This window comes from Callospermophilus lateralis, chromosome 10, assembly GCF_048772815.1.
Source record: "Callospermophilus lateralis isolate mCalLat2 chromosome 10, mCalLat2.hap1, whole genome shotgun sequence".
Lineage (NCBI taxonomy): Eukaryota > Metazoa > Chordata > Mammalia > Rodentia > Sciuridae > Callospermophilus > Callospermophilus lateralis.
The window spans coordinates 69,621,373-69,645,495 of record NC_135314.1 but is presented as its reverse complement, the minus strand read 5'-3'; the positions used below and the strand labels follow the sequence as shown (position 1 = coordinate 69,645,495).

The following is a 24,123-nucleotide window of genomic DNA, read 5'->3' as shown; positions in this document are numbered from 1 at the left end:
ATATTCTTGCACTCATATCTTAGATACTGTATTAATTAAGAATACAAAAACGAGTAATGTAGAAACTAGAAGGTGTTACTTGGCAAAAAAATGCCAGGGTTCAGTAGATCTGGGAAACAGATCTACTTTTGCTTAAGCAAAGTTAAATTTATTATTAAGAGTCCCTAAATCTTAGTGTGGTATATAGTAGTAAAAGTTTCTTATTTTTGTTCATGTCTCTCATGAGTCTGCTGCTTCTATGTTCTGTGTCTCCTGGAGCAAAGTTGAAGGAGCAATGTTTTGGTGATGCATAGGTGTTGTGGTAGAAGAAATAAAAGTGATAGTGGAGCTATGGCTCTTAAAACAGCTGCTTGGAAATGACACATGTCACTACTTCTCATATTTCATTGTCCAAAGCAGGTCACTTGTCCAAGCCTATGTTTTAGGGTATCAGTGATCTTGTAGGAAGGGAGAGGTAGGGAAAGGTAAACAGGGAGGGACAATGCTTGTTTTAACTATAATAACTGAAAATATCATCTACTACTGCCTTTTTAGAGAGACAGAGTGCACTTGATATGTTAAAGATTGTAAGAAGTCCTTCAGTAAATACATTTGTTTAAATCTAGAATTACTTGAGTATTCTTGTTATTGTTATGTGGGTTACCATTGATGACAAGAAGATGAGTTGCTACAGTTTGAGTGTCTTAATGTTTTTGGAATGTTAGAACTTTTTTCATTATTTAGTAATAATTTGATATAAAAAGGCAATGAAGAAATGAATATTTTACTTTTTTCATTAGTAATATAATTTTACCCAATATAATGGTGGCCATATGCCTTTGTCTACTTAAGTTCAATTTCAAGAATCATTTTAGAGATAAAGAATGCAGACATTGTAGGGAGCTTAATTGTATCCTGGGAGTTTTCTAACATACTCTACCTAAGGTCATATTCACTATATAGTGGCTTTGCATTATTATCTCCCAAGTCTTGTAGAAAATTGCTAGACATATGGAATTCCTCAGTTAATATTTATTTGATTAATCCTAAAAGTATTAAAAGACACTATTACCAGACTTATGTAGATTACATTTGTGTAGAAATCCAGAAGGTTATTAATACTTGATAGTTTAAAGTTCCTTAAGATTGAGGGAGAGGAACATGGTCAGAAAAGTGTCTTTTTTTGTTGTTTATTAAATGTATATTTACATATGGGTTAGAAGGTAAGACAGTATAGTAAAACATGCATTTTGGATTCAGAGAAATTTTGGCACTTTTAAAAAAAATATTTATTTCTTAGTTACAGTTGGGCACAATACCTTTTATTTTTATGTGGTGCTGAGGATTGAACCCAGGGCCTCACACGTGCTAGGCAAGCATTCTATTGCTGAGCCACAACCCCAACCCCAGCACTTTTTAATTGGAAGAATTCAGTTGATTATTTGATCTTTCTGAAACTTTGTCTCTTTGTTTTCATATGAGGATCACAATCTTCACCTTGTAGAATGTGAGAATTAAGATGAGGCAGTTGTGTCAAATTTCGGATATAGTGCTTGGCACATAAATGGCCTCAGGAAATGGTAGTTTAAAATTTTTTTTTACCACAAAGAAACTTTAAATGTTTGAGGAGTTAGAGATGCTGTCTCAGACTTGAAGATCACATAATGTATGCATGTTTTGAAACTCACATGTATCCCATGAATATGTACAATTTTTATGTGTCATTTTAAAAAAGAAAGGAAATGAATGTGATAAAAGTTCAAGAATGTTATACCTGATTCTGAGAGTATAAGGAGGCAATGTCAATAGAGAAGTTCTTTAAGGAGTCCAAATTATTAATTAAGCCTTTACTAGAGAACAGTAACAAAAAATCTTAACATAGAAAAGCTGATTCCTTTTGAAACCAAATAATATTTGTCCTACATGGTGAAGAAAATTTTAGCAGCACCACCTCCTATTTTTGTATCTTGTCTTAACATTATCCAAATTTTGAGAATGTTTTGAACTTGATGTTGACCTCATTTATATTAAGGATAAGAGAACATATATCTATTTGTCCTTGGGACATCTAAATTCTCACTGGCAGAAGTTAATTATTAGATCACAGAGTGGCTCACATTCTTTAACAGGATCTACCTTTTCTCTCAGTGATAAAGAGTATAGCCACCTCAATTTCCAGTACAGTTGTAGTATAGTTCTTACCCATTCAGAGCAATGATTCAAAATCTTATAATCTTTCTAAAATTACAGTTTAATTAACTTAATTTAAAATAACACATGTATATAAAAGTTAATGAGGGGTGTGTGTGTATGTGTTGAGTTTTTCTTCACATTGTTCCAGACTCCTTTTATGAATGGATCATCTGTGTTACTATCAGTTTCTGGTTCAGCTTGGTTATTAGTAGAGTAAAACTTCCTAAAAATGTAAGCTGCTCATCTTTATAGGTTGTGATAGCTAGCACAGGCTGCTATATCACTATCTGGGTAGTTTTATAAACAAACATTTATTTTCTCACAATTCTGGAGGCTACAAGGCCACGAATAAAGTGCCTGTAAATGTGGTCTCTGGTTTGGTTTTGTTCCTGGCTTCTACATAGCTGCCTTCCTGCTGTGTCCTCACATGGCCTTTCCTCAGTATGTTCACAAGAGTCATCAAGCTCTGATGTCTCTTCTGTTTCTCAAAATTAGTAAGTTCTGTTAGATTAGAGTCCTACCCTATGACCTCACTTAATCTTTAATCTCTTCATTGGTCCTCCCCATCTCATCACATTGGGGATAGGGGCTTTAATCTATCTATGAATTTTTTGGGGTGGGGGCGGGCAGCACAATTTCACCCAAACAGGTATTTGTTTTTCCTCTACCAAAGAATGAAATGGAGATATTTAAAAAGTATGTTCTATAATACATAATATATAAACAAGAAATATGGTTTGCTGTAGTCTTCTAAGATTCTAAAATTATCTTTGGTGCCTTTGAGGTGGGAGACATTTGAAATTACTGAATTCATATTTCTTCCACTTTGAAGTTGCTGTGCATGAAAATGAGATTCTTACAAGTGAAGGAATCAAGTCTAAGAACTTGAAAATCAGAAATGATTTGTATAATGGAGGAATTACATCATTGTAAAAATTGACTTCCATGTGTCTTCATTGCTCTCTATGAATAAATTGCATTTGAAAATTTGGTTGATGAATAAGAGAGTTACTTTTGGGGGATTATATCTGTTTCTATTTACCATCTTAATCAAGGCAATTCACATGATCCAAGGCAGTATTCTTTTACTATGTGAAATAATTGAGAATCCAAATAGGGAAATGACATGTATTTAAGATTTTGGTAAACAGAAAACAAGGATTTAAAAAAAATGTATTTGAAGTAATTCTAGCAGAAGTCAAGGAAACCTAAATCTGATATATCTGCCTTATTGCCCTACCTTCTTTTATTTTTTCTTTTTTTCCCTTCTTTCCTCTAATGTCAGTTCTTAAGTTACATAATAGTGTGAATTTCTGAAGAATAGTCGATAAGCACAGTTCATTGAACTTTAGTACCTTTTTCTACTGTAAGATAGTCTATTTTTAAGTTAATTAGTTGATGAGTACTTGGGATTAGTCGTAAGCAAATAGTGGGTGTTGACATAGGCTCAAGATTAACTTTATTTGCTTGATCTTTGGTTGATTGTGTTTTGTGTGCTCTGTGTTAACTGGATTAATTTCAATTTCTGATTGTTTGATACCTGTCCAAAACAAAATGTATATAAAATCAAAAGGAAACAAACCTTTGAGAGTTAAACCATTTGGGGGATGGGTGGTAGACAGGGTTGGTGATTAAAACCAGGGCCTCAAGTATGTTAGGAAAGTGCACTACCGCTAAGCTACATGCTCCACCCTTAAACACTTCTGTGTACAAATAATTTTAAATTAATTTGTAAAATTTAACAGTTCACCTCTGTTTTTTGACTACAGGATAAGCTATTGGGCAGTGATCGAATTTTGTAGATGTCTGTTTAATTGGTTAAGATAGTTTAACTCTTAGAACACTTTGATTTTAGTTTCCCTGAAAGTTATTTCTGAAATGATTAAAATTTTAAAACATACCTAATGAATTTTGGCAGTATATTTCTTCTCAACAATGGGATTAATCTACTAGATTATGAAATTTACTAGTGAAGGACAGTATAAATATATTTAGGCATGACTTCTCTCCATGTACTTACTGGTACTTTGAAAGGTGTTTGATAAATTTAAGTGTATTTGTATTGAATTCTATAGTCCTTCTTACCTCTATTACATTAAAGTGTGCTTTCCTAGAAAAATAACATGGATGATATAGGAGCTGTGTTAACCTGCTTTCTGTCTCTGTAACCAGTACCTGAGATAATCAACTTACAGAGAAGAGATTTATTTTCGTTGTAACCTTCTAAAAGTTCTGGTCCATGATTAGGATGAATCTTTGCTCTCAGGCATCTAGTGGGGTACTGGATGGTGGTAGTGCCACATGATAGAGGAAACTGCTTACCTCATGACTGGGAAGTGAAAGAAAGAGATAAGAGACCATAATGAGGGCACACTCCCCAATGATCTAGAGACCTAGACCTCTCTCCTCTTTAAGACCCCACCTACCCACCTGTTAAGGTTTCTACCACTTCCTACTAGTCTTTCTGGAGAACCAAGCCTTTAACCTGTGGGCTTTTGGGGGACATTTCTGATCCAAACTTTAAGGGAAATTGCTTTTAATGTTTCTAAGTATTTCCATGCATTATAATTTATGTACTGGTATACTGGTTATGCTGTATATTCACAAATCAGTGCATATACATAGAAGTGTATAGTTGTAGTTCTTTCATAGGACTGGTTCCAAATGCTAAGGGACTTAAATTTACACTAGAAAGTTTATTTTGTATATTCCCCAAACTTACAGTGTCTGTCACATGGAGGTTGCTCAGTAAGCATTAGGTGACTTAGTATTATAAGAATTTTTATTTCATTAATCCCATTTTCCATTGAACTTAGTGTTAATAAGCATCCCCTGGTTTAATGCAGGTAATTATTTTTCCAGAGTTTAAGAAGAAGAATGTTCTCTAAAATTAAAGGTCTTTTAGTTTGTGGTTACTGCCATAATCAATAAATTTTAGTGGGCCCGAGAACTTAAAATGAATAGCAAAACAGTTCTGGGTGCCTGTTGGCTCATTTGTTGTATACACTTGATCACAGGTGTTTATTAAGACTTGTTAGCCTTCTAACAAGTGCTTTTCTAACTTGATTAGTGGACCTGTTAGTTGAGCGCATGGAAAGTTGTGAGATTTAAAATAGGCAAATTGGTTCACACTGGGCTTTAAGATATGTAGGATGGTACCTGGACTCAGTTAATATGTACCAAATAGCTGACTGAAGTCCACTTTTTTGGTAATTTATTCTGGGGGAATATTTTTATGCTTTCTCTGTATTTAAATTGATTTGTGAAGATATTCAATAGGAATATTGTGTTTTAGCTTTGCATTGATTTCTGTAACCTTAGTTTAGTTTAATTTTTAGTTATTTTACCTCTGCTAGGACTGTATTGTTATTCTTATAAAACAGATGGCTTACATGATTATTTCACTGTTCCTTAACATTTACTGTAAGGACATTTGTTATCAAGTGTCTCCTTATGGCAGCGTATTTCATGTTAGGTGGTGTTTTAAGACACTGAACATTACCATAGGCACTTAAACTCCACAGGTTTTTTTGAGATCCAGCTGGATATAGAGCAGTTGGTTTCTTGAATAGAGCTTAGCTACCACTTATATGATGAGCATTGTCCTAATAAATTGTGTTACATTAATTACTATGAAGAATTGCCAAATAAGAGAAAGTAAAACCTTCAAAGTATGTGCAGATACATGCACATGAGGTGTATGTGCAGAGTAGTACATACCATCTATCCATCTAGCACCGCTCAGATGGACATGCACCTGAAACTACCCATTTTCTCAATATAGTTTGTGAATACCAACTAGGTTTTCAGCATTGTTAGAGGTGTATATATATAAAAGAATCCATAAAGAAGAGTTTTGAAATCAGCAGTCACTGTCATTCCCCATAAATAGCAACTTTCTATAGCAGTATTTTTTCGGGCTATTTGTTTGAAGGATGGAAGCATACAGATGATCTTTCACTTCATTTTCTAAAGTAAGCATTTGATTGATGAAATTTTCAGGTTTGATTGTTGTTTCTGTTAACGATAGTTGTAGAGAAAATAGATCTTTCTAATAAGAATATTATATTGTATAGGTAGTAAAGATGTCTCAGTCCCACCTCTTTTTGTGAATTTTTACTTATCAAGATCAAATTTTTTATTATTTTCATTGTAATAGAATATTTTGTACATTGGAGTTTAGAGTTACCTCTGAAAAGATTTTAAGGTTTTAAACTTTTACTTCCTATTGCTTGTAAATGTCTTTATTTGCCTCTAGATTGTGAACTGCATAATGCTCACTGTTGCTTCCTAGAAATTGATAAGGATAGGCTTTCAGAAACTTAAAGTAATTTCTTAATGAAAGACAGATTTAAATGGATCACTTTTTTTTCCTTTTAGGCTATAGGGTGATCATTTAGAATATTTTATGCTATGTAGTCAGAAGAACCTAAGACTAAACCTAACTGAGCTGTTCAGTATTGAGTTCTGAGGAAGAGCAGGTGGGGGTTAAGTGCTTGTTTTAAGGTAGTGCTTTAAGACCCTGGGTTTTATCCCCAGCACCGGCTGGGTCGGGGGAAATACTGAGGAATTTCCAAAGTCCTTATTACAGAAGGAAATACAGAAAAAGTCTGGACAGGTGAAAAAGGCTCCTTTGATCTGTCTCCTTTGGAGACAGGTAAAGTTAAAATGAAAAACTGAAGAAAGGCAGATATAAGAAACCTTTGACTGTCCTGGTTAGCTTATCTCATCCCTACCCTGAAAGGCAGATGAACCACCGAAAATCTTTGAGCAGATGATACAAATGGGTGGGAAAGTGGAAGGTATTGGAAAGATAGTATACAGGGTTTTAGCATTATCCTAGTTAAGAAGAAATTTGTTGTTCTGATAGAGTGTTTACAGCTGTAAATGGGACTACTCTGAAGATTATGCTGTGGATGAATCTTAATCTACATTGGATGAAGGAATTCAACTCACAAAATCAAATAAGTTATTTTCTGATGTGCAGGGTTGTATGAATGGATACTTAAAATTTAATAAGGATTTCTTCAGTGATTTTTCTTCAAGATTTTCTAAAATACTAATGCCTATTGCTCTTTATTCTGTGTTTGTGTGTATTTCTTCATTGTGAACTTAGCTTTTACTGTTGTTTCTCAAATACGAATTGCAGGTGTCTGTCACCTAAGCCAATTTGAAAACTATTTATGTATGGAACTTGGCAAAAGACTGAACTTATTTTGGGTGTTGGTGTAGAGGGATAGCAAGAGGGAAGGACTCAGTGAAAGTTGTTGAAAAGCCAAAGGTATATCTTTTATTTAGATGTGTTGAGAAGACTGTTGCTACTGCTAGCAGACATAAAGAGATTGTGGCAGAAGCTGATTTGCTGGGGGTGGGGTGGGGGTGAAGTTTGGGGTTGGCTGGAGTTGATATGCTGAGATCATATTCATGTGATTAGATTTTAATTTTGAGTTGAATTTGGCTTAAGATGGAGACCACTTGAGGGAAAGTTTAGACTTTGAAAATTGGTGAAAGCAGATAATACACCTAAGAATAGAACTTTTGACAACTCTTGCCTATTTGTTAAGGAGTATTTGAAGGAAAGAAAAATAATCAGATCTGTGGTGGGAAAAGCCCACCTTTGGTGCTATGGAAGATAGGGAAGAGTTTCACCATAAGTAAGGTTGAGAAACATCTAAATGCCAAAAACAGAGGCTTTGGGTTAGCTATCCACAGGTAAATAAACCTTTGGAAAAAGTAGTTTTCATAGAGTGGTCAAGGCAGATGCCCTGCTGTGAAATGTTTTCAAGATGTCCCTTCTCGGGCTGGGACGTGGCTCAAGCGGTAGTATGCTCGCCTGGCATGCATGCGGCCCGGGTTCGATCCTCAGCACCATATACAAAGATGTTGTGTCCACCGAAAACTAAAAAATAAACATTAAAAAAAATTCTCTCTCTCTCTTAAAAAAAAAAAAAAAAAAAAAGATGCCCCTTCTCAGTGCCAGGTTCTTAAGTCTGCCTTTCGTTGGAACTGTATGTCGAGTTACTGTCTTCAGGGAGTCATATATCATGATTTACCGATCCACTTCCTGGGAGTGCAGAACTAATTTTCTATAAATATAGTTCCACTATTTTTTTCTTGAAGTATGCTACCTTAGACTGTTTCAAATAAAAGTTTACCCAGGTGCTGATATCATTTCCTCAAATGCACTGAAGTTACTTTCTTTAAAATGTCATCAGCAAGCATGTTTCCTAAATCCCTCACCCACAGGACTTATATTTATTATAATTGGCATTCAGAGGAATGAATAATGAGTTCCCTGTAACTGCCAACTCTTCTTTTACACCAAGTTTAGCGATACTTTATGGAAAGCCTGCTTTTAAATGATGATCATTTAGAAAACTCTACGGAGTATTTGGGCTACCTGTATGTGCAATTTCTAGACTAAGAACCAGATATGTAGCCAGTTTTGTTTTCATCTCCAGAAAATGGTCTCAGATATGCAGGACTCATCCTTAGGTAGAAATGATAAATAAAATGATGAAAACTGCCACTGTTTTTTGCATTTTAGGTGCTAGTTTCTACATATGTCTGTGAGTGTATTTTTTTCCTCCTAATCTTCATAATGACCTTAGGTGTAGGTACCCAATATTCCTATTATAAAATAGGAGATAACTGAAGCTCAGAACATTACATAAAATGTCTGCGCTTCTTGACTAATTAAAAGAATTTGGATTCAGATTCAGTTCTGACTTTCAAAGACTATATTTTTTACATGGACCATGCAGTTGATAATGTATTTCAAATTTGAGCTGAAACATTCACCTCAGGGTGAAAACTCAGTATCTGGTTACTTCTTTCCCTTTTCTGCCAACTTGGGAAGAATAGATTACTGCCTTTCATTTCTTTCTTTTATATATATATAATGAGTGTGTATATATACACACACACACACACACACACACACACACACACACACATAAATGCTCATCAACAAATGTATAAATTTGTTAAAGGACCTTTATTTATTATTTTAATTTATTTATATTATATATTTTATTTATTTATATATGGTGCTGAGAATCAAACCCAGTGCCCCACACATGCCACGCAAGTGCTCTTCCACTGAGCTTCAACACCAGCCCTGCCTTTCATTTCTTTAAATCAGCATATTGCTGTATGCCATTGAGTAAGTCAGGCAGTCTTTATATTTGATACTGTTACATATATTTAATCTTTGCATGGACCTGATGAGAAGTAAATGTATGCTCCCTCGACATTTTGTTAGGTTACTCATATATGATCTGCCTAGATATGGCCATTAAGGTTTTACCACATTTATTTTATGACATATCTATGATAATATATCCCTCTGTGTCTTATCAGTTTAACTGAAGTTTTGATGCAGTTTAAAATGAGTTATAGGCAAGATTATACCGCTTCCTAAATTCTTCAGCATATGTATTTATCCCTTGTTGTGAAATTTACATTTAGCAAAAGTGTACAATTCTTAAAGGCACATCTTTTAATTTTAGTAAATGCATATACCAGTATAACCCAGACACTTACCAAGGGATAAAACATTACTATTTGTAGGTGCCTCTTGTTATTCCCATTGTTTTAAGCTGAGGTAACCAAGACACAAAGAGGTTAAACAATCTGCTAAGGTTATACTGCTAATAAGTGGCAGACCTGGAATTCAAACTCTTGGCAGTCTGTTTACAGACTTTGTTCTCTTAACCACACATCATACTGCCTATAAGTTATCTTCAGATACCCTTTTATATTCATGTGTACAAATACATTGCTTATATTTAACATAAGTGTGTAGACAGAAGTGGTATACTGAGTAAATGAGAGTAGAAATGCTGTTCTAGAAAATGCATCCATTCCTTACAAGAGAGGGATAGCAGGGAGGGACATTTTACTATGACAAAGAAGTTCCCTTCTGTCAAAGTACTAGAGTGATTCACAGTATAACAATTGTCTTAACTGGCATCCTTGATTCATGTTTCCATGCATGTTGGTAAAGCAATAACAGATTTCTTAATGATGATATTGACCCTCAGTAAAATCCTGAATTTCCTTTTGAACAATTAAGTGTAAATTACATTCAGTATAGTTTTGTATTTAACATTTTTTTACTCTATTACTATTAGTAGATAATTGTTCACCAATACATGGTATTCACTATAACACTCATCTTGATAAGTCATACTCCAAAATAATGGAATTGACCAATTTGGGATTTATAAAGCTATAAAATTTGTAGAGTTCTTAACAGAAACTAAATGGAATGTTTTGCCTTTCCAAAAAAGTGCATAAAAATGTAAGGATAGACCTGGTTGTGGTGAGACATGCATATCATCCCAGTGGCTAGGGAGGATCCCAAGTCTGAGGCCCACCTCAGCAGCTTAGTGAGGCCCTAAGCAACCATGACCCTCTAATAAAATAAAAAATAAAAAATCTGGTGATGTGGTTCAGTCAGTGGTAACGTACCCTGAATTCATTCCCTCATACCCCCCCCCCAAAAAAAAAAAGATTATTTTTGTTTAAAAAAAATTTTTTTTAGCTGTTGATGGACAGATATTTATTTATATGTTGTGCTGCGGATCGAACCCAGTGCTCACACTTGCCACGCAAGTGCTCTACCACTGAGCCACAGTCCCAGCCTCGGAGAGATTATATTTTAATTTTTTTCAAATTTATAATACTTAGGTGGGCCATCCCAATAAAAAGGAACAGTTGTCCTTTATATCTTTCTTGCATTGTGTTCAAACCATAAATCATGTCTTAAAAGTTGACCAGGAATCCCTTTTCACTACTCAACAGATGAAAAAGCAGCCATCCTGTAGTTTTTAAAATAATCTTAACTATTGCCCAAAAGTGAAGTAAAAACAAAAATGTAGTTAGCAAAGCCTAGCCTGTCACTAGAGGGCAGAGCAGTACTGTACTTTAGACCTTATTTGAAAATTTCTGATTTAAAAATTGCTGAACATGATGGAAAATATATCGATGCACGATTGAACAGAAATTTATTTGTATTCTTATTGTCTTATCTTGCTGTGAAATCCAATAACATGTTCTGCACTTGTATCAAAGGAGCTTTCCTGGCAATTACACTGATTGCTTCTAAAAGTACATGATTATTTAGAGGACTGTAAGTATCCCTCAAGAGAAAATACTAATGCTTAGAAGAGTGATGCATTAAATCATTCTACTTTATAGAGTACCTTGAAATGGGATTGCAGTGTAAACGTTAGATGAGACATGAGAAATAACTTTGAGACCAGTCCTTTACTGGTACTTGACTTTTTTTAAATTAATTTTTAAAAATTTATATATGACAGTGGAATGCATTACAATTCTTATTACACATGTAGAGCACAATTTTTCATGTCTCTGGTTGTATACAAAATATATTCACACCAATTCGTGTCTTCATACATGTACTTTGGATAATAATGTCCATTACATTCCACCATCATTGACATTAAGAATTTATTGCAATGCAGAACATCTTTTCATTTTTCGGGTGGGCTAAAATGTGCCCAATCATTAAGACTCTGAAATTATGAAATTGTAAAAGCAAATGAACTAACTGTAGCTTCCTTTTCAAAGGTTAAAGTTTTGCCTAGTGGGGCTGGGGTTGTTGCTCAGTGGCAGAGCACTTGCCTAGCATGTGTGAGGCACTGGTTCAATCCTCAGTACCTCATATAAATAAATAAAAAATAAGGTACATCAACAACTAAAAAAAAATAGGTATTAAAAAAATTTTGCCTAGTGACTGTTCACTTCCTTTCTGTTCTAAATTTTCTGTCATTCTGATATATTTTTATTCTGATTTAGTTTATCTGATATATTTAAAAAATACTATTAGTGAGGGGCTGGGAATGTTAACCCAGTGATAGAGCACTTGCCTAGCATGCACAAGTCCCTGGATTCAATCCTCAGCACCACACAATAAGTAATAAGTAAATTAATTAATTAAAATATTCTTGGTGAGTAACCTGAAGAGTGGAATTTCATTGTCCCATAAGATAGAAAATTTTCATCCTGAATAAAAGTTTGACTTTTATTTTATAAAAAATTCAGGTTTATATAATAACCATTTTTAATAGAGACACCATAGGATATCAGGAAACATTTTGGAATCTGAAGATTTGGGGCCCCCATTATCATTTATTTGCTTGTGACCTTGGGTAGGTCACATAACCTCCCTGACTTCCATTTCCTAAAAGGTGGGGGTTGGGGGGTAGTGGGGGTGTAAACCTTGTTTACAACTGGGTTGTTTTGAGGATTATATGTGTTAATACAGATAATGTTCAGAGGTGAAATCTGGTAAAGATTAATTTTAATAGATAAAAGTTCAAAAGAAAACTTAGCAATCACTTTGAAATGGTAAATTACATCATTTAGTAACATGAGGGTACCTATTACATGAGTAACTGATACCAAAAATGTGGTTTCAAAATCAAAACCTGAGTTAAGATTGCCGACTACTTCTCTGTCTCTGAGTTCCTTTGGCTGCTTAATCTCTCTATATTATAAGTCCTGACTCTAGAGTTTCTCTCAGCTCTTTACTTCTGTCCTCTGGATGTTTCCATGTTACCTCTCTCTGTCTTTCTCCTGACTGTCTCTGGTCTCTCTCTGTGTTTTTCTTGTCCCAGGCACCCTCAGGAAGACCCCAAGCCTCTAGCAGTACCTGGTATCATCTCCAGCATGTTGTAGATGTGGAGGATTCACTGGGATATTGAGAAATACCAGAGGCGAATTGTTCCACTGTAGTAAGTCCATCAGCATTTATACAGTAACTGCTGTTCATAGAGCAAAGTTGGTGGTACCTGGAGGGAAGAATGAGTGAGGGCACAGTGCAGAACTCACAAACTTGTAAATTCTTTTCAGTTGTTCTTACAGGGAACATACATATACAAATAAAAACAACAATGAAAAATCTAAAAGATGACAAATAATTATATAAATGAGTTGTATTGTATGTCTGCTGAAAGAGCCCAGGGTTAATGGAGTAGAGAAAGCCAGGTGGTGTTAATCAGGTTTCCTACATGAGTTTAAAATTAGGTTTTGAAGTATGGTTGAGAGATGAGGAGAGGGAGGGTGGAAATGAATAATTTCTTTTTGCTTGCCTGTGAGATGCGGGACTGTAGTGAAATGAGACTGCTAAGTTTTAGCCTGCCAATACCTAACTTTCCTTAAGTTTGCAGTCTTAGAGAAATTTAAATTTTGAGAAGAAATACAGTGAAGTTGTCACTTTCCATAAATGTAATTGGTATCTGTAGCTAGTTTTAAAATTTAGAGAATGTAAAGGTAAATTATGATTGTGAAGCAGTAACAAAGTACTACAACATAAAATTAATACAAACTGATCATTTTAAATGCTAAAATGAATTAAAATCGTAAACAGTATAATGAGTCTGTTTAATTTTCATGTTGGAAATTTATATCTTCAGTCATTTTAGCAGTCCTATCTGGTAGATGCATCATGTTTTCAAAGCTGGGTTATCAGAGTTCCCAGTGGATTGGATCCCAGCACTGCTAGCTGTGTAACATGGGGTGGGCAATCTACTTAACAACAGGAGTCTCAGTTTTCTTATGTAAACTAAGAATAAAAATATTTTCCTCAAAGAGCTACGTGAACTAAAGAAGAGATGAGTACATACTAGGTACTTAGAAATACCTTTAAAATAGTTTGTTGAATGCAGGATTATTTCTGATAATTGTTTAAACATAGAAGTAATCCCATAGTATTTAGAAAATGCTAAATGAATAAAGAATATTAAATAAGGTACAAAGAATTAACTTTGAGGAATTGAGTATCTGCCACTAGTTTAGGGAATAGAACATTACTAGTATCTGTAGCTCCCTGAGTGCCGAGACCAGATTCCAACACCTCACTTTATCGCCTCATTCACTTTATCACCTCATTCACTCCTGAATGTTGAATTTTTTTTAATAAATTCCACGTTTTTCTTTATAGTTTTCCACATATTTACTCCCTATGTTAAATTTTGCTTGTTTGAGAATTTTTTATAGATAATACTATCTTCTTTTGTAGCACCTATTTTCTTCTACTCAACATGTTTGTAAGAGTTTTCCCTGCTTATACTTGTAATTTATTTATGATTGTAGTATTGTATGAAAATTCCACACTGTATTTCCCTTTAATGACTATTTAGACTGTTTTCATGTGTGTGGATGTGTGTTTGTGTATGTGTGTATGTTACTAGAAATACAGTGGTAGAAAGAAATTTTTTTAGGAGTCCTATATATGCCCTCTCTATTATTTCTGTAGGATATACATTCAGAAGCAGAATTTCTAAGTCAAGGGTATGCTCAACTTAACACTCCACAAGATAATGCCAAATGCATTTCTATAGAACTTGTTAAAGTTTATACTCCCTTTTACAATATAAGTGTTCCCTCTTTTCCTGTATTTCTTGAAAATTGCTGTATTTCTATTTTATACATGTACCACATCTTTTTCTGTGAATATCATTGTACCCATACAGAATTTAAAAATAGGAATGATTTTTATTGGTTATTCAAAACATTACAAAGCTCATGACATATCATCTTTCATACATTTGATTCAAGTGAGTTATGAACTTCCATTTTTATCCCAAATACAAATTGCAGAATCACATCATTTACACATTCACAATTTTTACATAATGCCATATTAGTGACTGTTGTATTCTGCTGCTTTTTCTATCCCCTACTATCCCCCCTCCCGTCCCCTCCCATCTTCCCTCTCTACCTCATCTGTTGTTGTTCAGTTCTTTCCCTTGTTCCCCCCCAACCTTTCCCCTCACAACCTCTTATATGTGATTTCGTATAACGTTGAGGGTTTCCTTCCATTTCCATGCAATTTCCCTTCTCTTTCCCTTTCCCTCCCACCACTCATCTCAGTTTAATGTTAATCATTTCCTCATGTTCTTCCTCCCTGCTCAGTTCTTAGTTGCTCTCCTTAAATCAAAGAATACATTTGGCATTTGTTTTTTAAGGATTGACTAGCTTCACTTAGCATAATCTGCTCTAATGCCATCCATTTCCCTGCAAATTCCATGATTTTGTCATTTTTTAGTGCTGCATAATACTCCATTGTGTATAAATGCCACATTTTTTTTTTTATCCATTCATCTGTTGAAGGGCATCTAGGTTGGTTCCACAGTCTAGCTATTGTGAATTGTACTGCTATGATCATTGATGTGGCAGTATCCCTATAGTACGCTCTTTTAAGGTCATCAGGGAATAGTCCGAGGAGGGCGATAGCTGGGTCAAATGGTGGTTCCATTCCCAGCTTTCCCAGGAATCTCCATACTGCTTTCCAAATTGGCCGTACCAATTTGCAGTCCCACCAGCAATGTACAAGTGTACCCTTTTCCCCACATCCTCGCCAGCACTTATTGTTGTTTGACTTCCTAATGGCTGCCAATCTTACTGGAGGGAGATGGTATCTTAGGGTGGTTTTGATTTGCATTTCTCTGACTGCTAGAGATGGTGAGCATTTTTTCGTGTACTTATTGATTGATTGTATGTCCTCCTCTGTGAAGTGTCTGTTCAGGTCCTTGGCCCATTTGTTGATTGGGTTATTATCTTATTGTCTAATTTTTTGAGTTTTTTGTATATTCTGGAAATTAGGGCTCTATCTGAAGTGTGAGGAGTAAAGATTTGTTCCCAGGATGTAGGCTCCCTATTTACTTTTCTTATTGTTTCTCTTGCTGAGAAAAAACTTTTTAGTTTAAGTAAGTCCCATGTGTTTATTCTTGTTATTAACTCTTGGCCTATGGGCATCCTATTAAGGAATTTGGAGCCCGACCCCACAATATGTAGATCGGAGCCAACTTTTTCTTCTATCAGGCGCAGGGTCTCTGATTTGATATCAAGCTCCTTGATCCATTTTGAGTTAACTTTTGTGCATGGTGAGAGAAGGGGATTCAGTTTCATTTTGTTGCATAGGGATTTCCAGTTTTCCCAGAACCATTTGTTGAAGATGCTATCCTTCCTCCATTGCATGTTTTTAGCCCCTTTATCAAATATAAGAAAGTTGTAATTTTGTGGATTGGTTTCTGTGTCCTCTATTCTGTACCATTGATCCACCTGCCTGTTTTGGTACCAGTACCACACTGTTTTTGTTACTATTGCTTTGTAGTACAGTTTGAACTCTGGTATCGCTGTACCTCCAGATTCACACTTCCTGCTTAGCATTGTTTTTGCTATTCTGGGTCTTTTGTTTTTCCATATGAATTTCATGATTGCTTTATCTGTTTCTACAAGAAATGCCACTGGGATTTTGATTGGCATCGCATTAAACCTGTAGAGAACTTTGGGTAATATCGCCATTTTGATGATGTTAGTTCTGCCTATCCATGAACAGGGTACATTTTTCCATCTTCTAAGATCTTCTTCTATCGCTCTCTTTAGGGTTCTGTAGTTTTCATTATATAAATCTTTCACCTCTTTTGTTAGGTTGATTCCCAAGTATCTTATTTTCTTTGAGGATATTGTGAATGGAGTGGTTTTCCTCATTTCCATTTCAGAAGTTTTGTTGCTGATATACAGGAATGCCTTTGATTTATGCGTGTTGATTTTATATCCTGCCACTTTGCTGAATTCATTTATTAACTCTAGCAGTTTCTTTGTAGACCCTTTTGGGTCTGTTAAATATATTATCATGTCATCCGCAAATAGCGATAATTTAAGTTCTTCTTTTCCTATTTTTATGCCTTTAATTTCTTTTGTTTGTCTAATTGCTCTGGCTAGTATTTCAAGAACTAAATTGAGTAGAAGTGGTGAGAGAGGGCATCCCTGTCTTGTTCCAGATTTTAGAGGGAATGCCTTCAGTTTTTCTCCATTTAGAATGATGCTAGCCTGAGGCTTAGCATAGATAGCTTTTACAATGTTGAGGTAAGTTCCTGTTATCCCTAGTTTTTTTAGTGTTTTGAACATAAAGGGATGCTGTACTTTGTCGAATGCTTTTTCTGCATCTATTGAGATGATCATATGGTTGTTATCTTTAAGTCTATTGATGTGGTGAATAACATTTATTGATTTCCGTATATTGAACCAGCCTTGAATCCTACTTGATCATGGTGCACAATTTTTTTGATATGCTTTTGTATTCGATTCTCCAGGATTTTATTTATTTATCTATTCATTTTTTCGCCAGGATTTTATTGAGAATTTTTGCATCTAAGTTCATTAGAGATATTGGTCTGTAGTTTTCTTTGAAGTGTCTTTGTCTGGTTTCAGGATCAGGGTGATGTTGGCCTCATAGAATGAATTTGGAAGAGCTCTTTCTTTTTCTATTTCTTGAAATAACTTGAAAAGTATTGGTATTAATTCTTCTTTGAAGGTTTTGTAGAACTCTGCTGTATACCCATCCGGTCCAGGGCTTTTCTTGGTTGGTAGTCTTTTGATGGCTTCTTCTATTTCTTCCTTTGTTATTGGTCTGTTTAAATTGTGTGTGTCTTCCTGAGTCAATCTGAGCAGATCATATGACGTAAGAAATTTATCGATGTCTTCACTATCTTTTATTTTATTGGAATATAGGGTTTCAAAATACTTTCTAATTATCTTCTGTATTTCTGTAGTGTCTGTTTTGATATTGTCTTTTTCATCCCGTATGTTAGTAATTTGAGTTCTCTCTCTTCTTCTCTTCATTAGCATGGCTAAGGTTCTGTCGATCTTATTTATTTTTTTAAAGAACCAACTTTTAGTTTTATCAATTTTTTCAATGGTTTTTTTGTTTCAATTTTGTTGATTTCTGCTCTGATTTTAATTATTTCTTGTCTTCTACTACATTTGCTGTTGTTTTGCTCTTCCTTTTCTAGGGTTTTAAGATGTAGTGTGAGTTCATTTATTTGTTGGTTTTTTCTTTTTTTGAGGAATGAACTCCAGGTGATGAATTTCCCTCTTAAAACTGCTTTCATTGTGTCCCATAGATTCCGGTATATTGTGTCTGTATTGTCATTTATCTCTCAGAATTTTTTGATTTCCTCCTTTATGTCTTCTATAACCCATTGATCATTCAGTAGCATATTGTTCATTTTCCAGGTGATGCAGGATTTTTCCTTCCTTCTTTTATCATTGATTTCCAGTTTCATTCCATTATGGTCAGATATGGTGCATGGTATTATCTCCACACCTTTATATTTACTGAGAGTCACCCTATGGCATAATATATGGTCTATCTTTGAGTAGGATCCATGTGCTGCTGAGAAGAACGTGTATCCACTTGATGATGGTTGATATATTCTATATATGTCAGTTAAGTCTAGGTTATTGATTGCGTTATTGAGTTTTATCGTTTCTTTGTTCAGCTTTTCTCTGGAGGATCTGTCCAATGGCGAGAGCGGTGTGTTGAAGTCTCCCATAATTATTGTGTTGTGGTCTATTTGACTCTTGAACTTGAGGAGAGTTTTTTTTATGAAGGTTGCAGCACCATTGTTTGGTGCATACAAATTGATAATTGTTATGTCTTGATGGTGGATGGTTCCTTTTAACAGTATATAGTGTCCTTCTTTATCCCTTTTGATTACCTTAGGTTTGAAGTTGACTTTATTCGATATGAGAATGGCCACTCCTGCTTGCTTCCGAGGGCCATGTGACTGGTATGATTTTTCCCAACCTTTCACCTTCAGCTGTGTATGTCTTTTCCTATCATATGAGTCTCCTGAAGGCAGCATATTGTTGGATTTGTTTTTTTAATCCAGGTTACTACCCTATGTTTCTTGATTGGTGAATGTAAGCCATTAACATTTAAGGTTACAATTGAAATATGGTTTGTACTTCCAGTCATGTTTGTTTATTTATTTATTTTAGTTTGGCTAGTTTTCCTTCTTTGGTTATTTTTCTCCCCCTTTACTGAGATACCTCCCACTGTTAGTTTTGGGCACTATTTTTCAATTCCTTTTCTTGTAGTATTTTGCTCAAAATGCTTTGCAGTGCTGGTTTTCTGGCTGCGAATTCTTTTAGCTTTTGTTTATCGTGAAATATTTTAATTTCATTGTCAAATCTGAAGCTTAATTTTGCTGGGTACAGTATTCTTGGTTGGAATCCATTATTTTTCAGCGTTTGAAATATGTTGTTCCAGGATCTTCTCGCTTTCAAAGTCTGTGATAAAAAATCAATCGTTAACCTAATTGGTTTACCCCTGAATGTAATCTGCCTCCTTTCTCTCGTAGCTTTTAATATTCTCTCCTTGTTCTGTATGTTAGCTGTCTTCATAATTATATGTCTTGGAGTTGGTGTATTATGGTTTTGGATGTTTGGGGTCCTGTAGGCTTCCAGGATTTGGCAATCCATTCCATCTTTCATCTCTGGGAAGTTTTCTAGGATTATTTCATTTAATAAGTTATCCATTCCTTTGGTTTGAACCTCTGTGCCTTCTTCTATCCCAATGACTCTCAAATTTGTTTTTTTTTTAATGAGAATCCCATATCTCTTGGATAGATTGCTAGTGAGATTTAAGCATCTTTTCTGTGTTGACTGTATTCTTTTCAAGTTGATAAACTTTGTCTTCATTATCTGATGTTCTGACTTCTACTTGATCTAGTCTATTTGTAATATTCTCGTTAGAGTTTTTAATCTGGTTTATGGTTTCTTGCATTTCTAGGATTACTGTTTGGTTTTTTTGTAAAATCTGTATCTCCTGGTAAAACTCGTTTTTTGCTGTTTGAATTTGTTTGTTTAGTTTGTTTTCAAAATATACTTTCTTTGCTTGGACTTGCTGTCTCATGTCTTCTCTAATCTTCCGTTCCATCTGAGTTAGGTATGCCTTGATTTCTTTCCCTCTCCATGTTTCTGATTCTTCTAGGTCCTCCTGTATATTTAAGTTGTCTTGCATTGTTTGTAATCCTTTTTTTCCTTGTTTTTTCATGTCGTTCACGTTACTTTCCAGCTGTGTTTGACTGCTTTGTAACTGCTTTCTCCTATACATTTGTTTTGGCTTTGTATATCTCTGTTGTCTCTCCTTTGTGGTGGGAGATTATGCCTAGAAATGTTCGGCTTTGTTGTACTTTAAAGCTGATTTATTTAATTCATAAAAGACTTCCAGGTTCTGTATGCATATAGTGATTTCTTGTTTGTTCTTAGGACTATATGTTTAGGTTAGGTGCTATGATGGTACGAGGTTTAGTATGTCTTGGCTACTTTAGAAGATTGCTCTACTGAAGGTGGATACTAACAGGCAATGGGATCAGGGTGTTGGTAGTAGCTAGGTATTTAGGACTCCTATAGACAGCCTCGAGACATTCACCTATTTGCATTTAGACAATTACACATAATGGAAGACGTAATGCTTGGGGTGAAAGTTGGGGGGTAGGGGAATGAAGGTGCTCTTAAAAGTAAAGAAGGAGAGAGAGATAGATAGATTAGAGGAGAATGAAAAGAACAATAAAACTTGAAACGGGAAAGAAAGAGAGAAGGAAAAGGGGAGAAAGGAACAGAGAGAGAAGAAGAAAAAAATAAAAAATAAAAAAAAATATATTGATGTCTTAGAGATCCACTTTTTCTCTTCCAGTAGGTGGAGGTGTGCCCTCCGAGCAGAGCTTCTGCTCTCTACCTGCCCATAGCAATCCTTGTAAGGCGTCTCCTGGGAGTCTCTCAGACTTGTCGTTCCTGAGCCGTTTCACTTCTCTGGCCCTTACCCCCCTTCCTCCTGTCAGCCAGCCAGCCAGCCAGGTCCTGTTCCCTAGAAGCGGTTCCCCAGAGATCTAGTTACACTTGCAGCCTCACCGCGTGTCCCATTTAAGCCCCAGTGCTGTGGTACACTGGCGGCTAAGACCTTGGGAGTCACCGCTGGTGATATGGGTGGTTGGGGGTTGGGGATCCCCTCTGCTTCCCTACAGACACGACCGCTGAGAGGTCTCTGAAGTTTCCTGGCTGCTTGTATCTGGATGGGGAGGGAGTCACACACCTGCTAAAGTGGATTCTGCTGGGAAGGAATTTCGTCGGCTGAACTCCGATGACGTCACCTCTCTGCTATGGCGGGCCCCAGGCTCCTTGCCGGGGTTTCCAAAGGGAGGGGTGGGACTGGTCCGTCCTCGGTTGGCCTCAGCTCCTGGCTCGCTATTTCATGAAGGCTTGGCTGAAGACTTCTTCCTGCCAAGCTGCATCTTGGAGGCTAGCGGGACCCAGTCACGTTGGCTGCGGGCGGATAGACTGGCAGCCGTGCCCGCAGCGCACGGACTGCGGCTGGTGGATCTGGACATCTGCGTCTCGTGGCAGGGTTTCGCTCCTCTGGGGCAAACTGACGCTTCAAAAAATCCTAGTAGCTCCCGGCCAGTCTCTCTTCAGTGGAATTTTGCTAGGAGATTCTCCGTTGGTAGAATCTAAGCGTTATCTATGCGTCTTTATGACCCCATCACTGCGGGGGTATTGAAAGTGCTGCCTCTCCGCCCGCCGCCATGTTGGATCCACTCATAGGAATGATTTTTAAGGTTGCCTATGGTACCATCTTAACAATAACCCTGATGAGCCTCGTTTTTTAAAGATACTTTTATTCTTTGCAGCAGCTGCTCTTATTTCTCTCCATTTTTCAGTTGTCATTCTCACCTGTTTTCAAATCTAGCTAATAAAGGAGTTGGACATGTTTGCTACTTTTTTTTCCTTCAGAAACCATATCATGATTATATAATGTTCTCTTATGATAAATTAAAATTGTCAGCTATTCCTGACTTCCAAAGACAGTTGGGGCAGAGAAATAGGTACATGTTTTATAGATTTATTTTTTCCTCTTAAAATTTCAACTGAGATAGAGAGGGAATGACCCACAGAGAACTGTAAACAAGCTGCAGTGATTTGATCCACCCATGTTTTGTTCTGCATTGCAAAAGTTCTAAAAACTTGAGTATATGACTCAAGCTCTGTTTGCTATTCTTGCCCCTTTTCTGTCCTTCACCTTTCCTTCTGTTCCCCTACCGCTAAAGCTAAGATCAGGGCACCTTTTGGTGCTTTGTTATTTGCTGTACCTCTTAGCCCCATAGCTTTTCTCATACTCCAGTTGTAATCTTTGAGTTAGCATTGATTTTTTTTTTTTTTTTTTCCTGTTCAGCCTTTCCTTGAAGTCAGTGGGTCCTTCCATCTGGTCTGTTCCTTTCTGGTTCCTCTGCTAAGTTGAGTGAGGACGTGAATTTCTCTCTTTTCCACCTTCACTACCAAGCTGTCTTCCTTTTGTCCCCGCAGGGACTCCTTTCTAACCTAAGACGGATTATCACTACAACCACTTTGGCGAAGTTTTTTGGCTCCTCAGATTCTCACATGACTTATTTTCTAAATTTCTTGTACAGGCATTATTTTGTGAGCACCTCTGAACACTGCATTGAAAGGAGAAGGTGCTAGAGATCAGATAACAAAGGACAGGGGCAGAGTAGCCTTTTAACTTTGGAGATTATAAACAGGGCCCCCATCACTCCTGAGGGTCCTGGCCAGAGAGCTGTGTATTTGATTATTAGCCAAGGTCTGGTACGTTCTTTCTCACTTAAGGGACACAAAATAATCTAATTTCATCACAGTGTTATTGATATGCTTTGTGAAAATTCTCTGGGTTTAACAAATTTATGGCTTAAAAAGAAAAAAAGGCAGGAGAAGTCTTTCATAACTAAAAAAATAAAAAAAGATGGAGAGCTCCTATTAGTGAAGGATTTGTTTCAATAACATTCATTTGATTCAAAATCCAAATTTGGAATTTAAAAAATTTTAAATCATCTTTGATTTTTTTAAAAAAAAACATTAAAGTACTTACTACTAAAAGCTTAGTTGTTGACCTCCCCCTTCTAGCCTCCATACCCTGGAACATTGGGATCCACTGGGGCTCCACAGCTATGAAGAAAAAGAAGCCAGACTGTCTGTGATTATTCAGCCCTCCTATCTGCTTACTTGACTAAATTCTAAGAAAACATTGTGCCAAGTGTTCAGCTCTCTAAAGAAGCAGTTAGTGCCATCCTATCTCAAGAAGAACAGATGATTTTTTGTTCTTCAGGAATGCAAGGAAAGAGAAACATCCTTTTATGCTTATAAGGGAAACATGGGAGAAATTTTGTGACATGGAAACTTCACTGATAGGAGAATGTTTAACCATTCTTATATTGTGTCTTTGATTAATGTAAAAGGCTTGACCTACTAAATGTTCACATTAATATTTTAAATTATCAGTAATAAAGGTTTCTTTTATAGTATTAATTCACTTAGTATTTCATTTAGTCAGGATTAAAAATGCTTCACCAAGCTTACAACACTCATTTAATATTCTTAATTTAATGTCTTCTGAAAGAGAACCATATATTCTCTGATTAAAGTCTTAGCAAATATTAAAAATAAACTATAGTGTTAATAAAACAAATTGAACCATCCCTAAATGCAGTATAAAAATTTATAAATATGGGATATAAAACATGCTTTTTGAGGAAACTAGAAAGCATTTGTTACAAGTTCTGGACTGAATGTGCTTAATTTGTAAAAGATTTTTTAAAATGCATAATTAGGAATACATTTTGAACTTTGCATTTAATTTTTATTCATATTTTACATGTATTATATAGCTAAGTTTGTAATGAATGTAAAAGTAAGCTCAAAGTTGATCCTTATAAAATTATTCAAATAATTATACCAAAAGAGAGTAATCTGTATTATTTATTAAGCATTTTGTTACAAAAGTTCTACTTCATTCAAATTTAGGTGTTGCTGAAACAAACATTGATTTTGTCTGACAATTCATATTAGGGATAAGAAAGCAGTTGAAAGTTAAATCGGTCTGTACTATTGAAGAAATAGAAGAGGCAAACTAGGTTTTATTTATTCTGAATAATAAATCACGGAGTGGTTTGTATAAAAGCAATAGAAAAGAAAGTAGGGTGGACATACCTTGCTGTTGCTATTTGTTTTGAGAAATTGGTACAGCAATCAAGGAGGCTGACCAAGACATCAGAGTGTTATTAAAAATCACTAAATAGGGTT

At 35.6% G+C, this 24,123-nt stretch overlaps 1 protein-coding gene across 7 annotated transcripts in view; it reads left to right on the top strand.

Moving 5' to 3' along the window:
- Positions 1 to 24,123, top strand: part of Bbx (BBX high mobility group box domain containing) — a 266,094-nt gene that overhangs the window by 109,322 nt on the left and 132,649 nt on the right. Inside the window, exon 1 of one of the 7 annotated variants that reach the window (XM_076867646.2) lies at positions 12,851 to 12,935. The exons of the other annotated variants lie outside the window; for them this stretch is intronic. The gene's annotated coding sequence lies outside the window, so the exon portion shown is untranslated. Of the gene's footprint in view, positions 1 to 12,850; positions 12,936 to 24,123 lie in introns of those variants that run through there. 7 annotated transcript variants of the gene reach the window in all.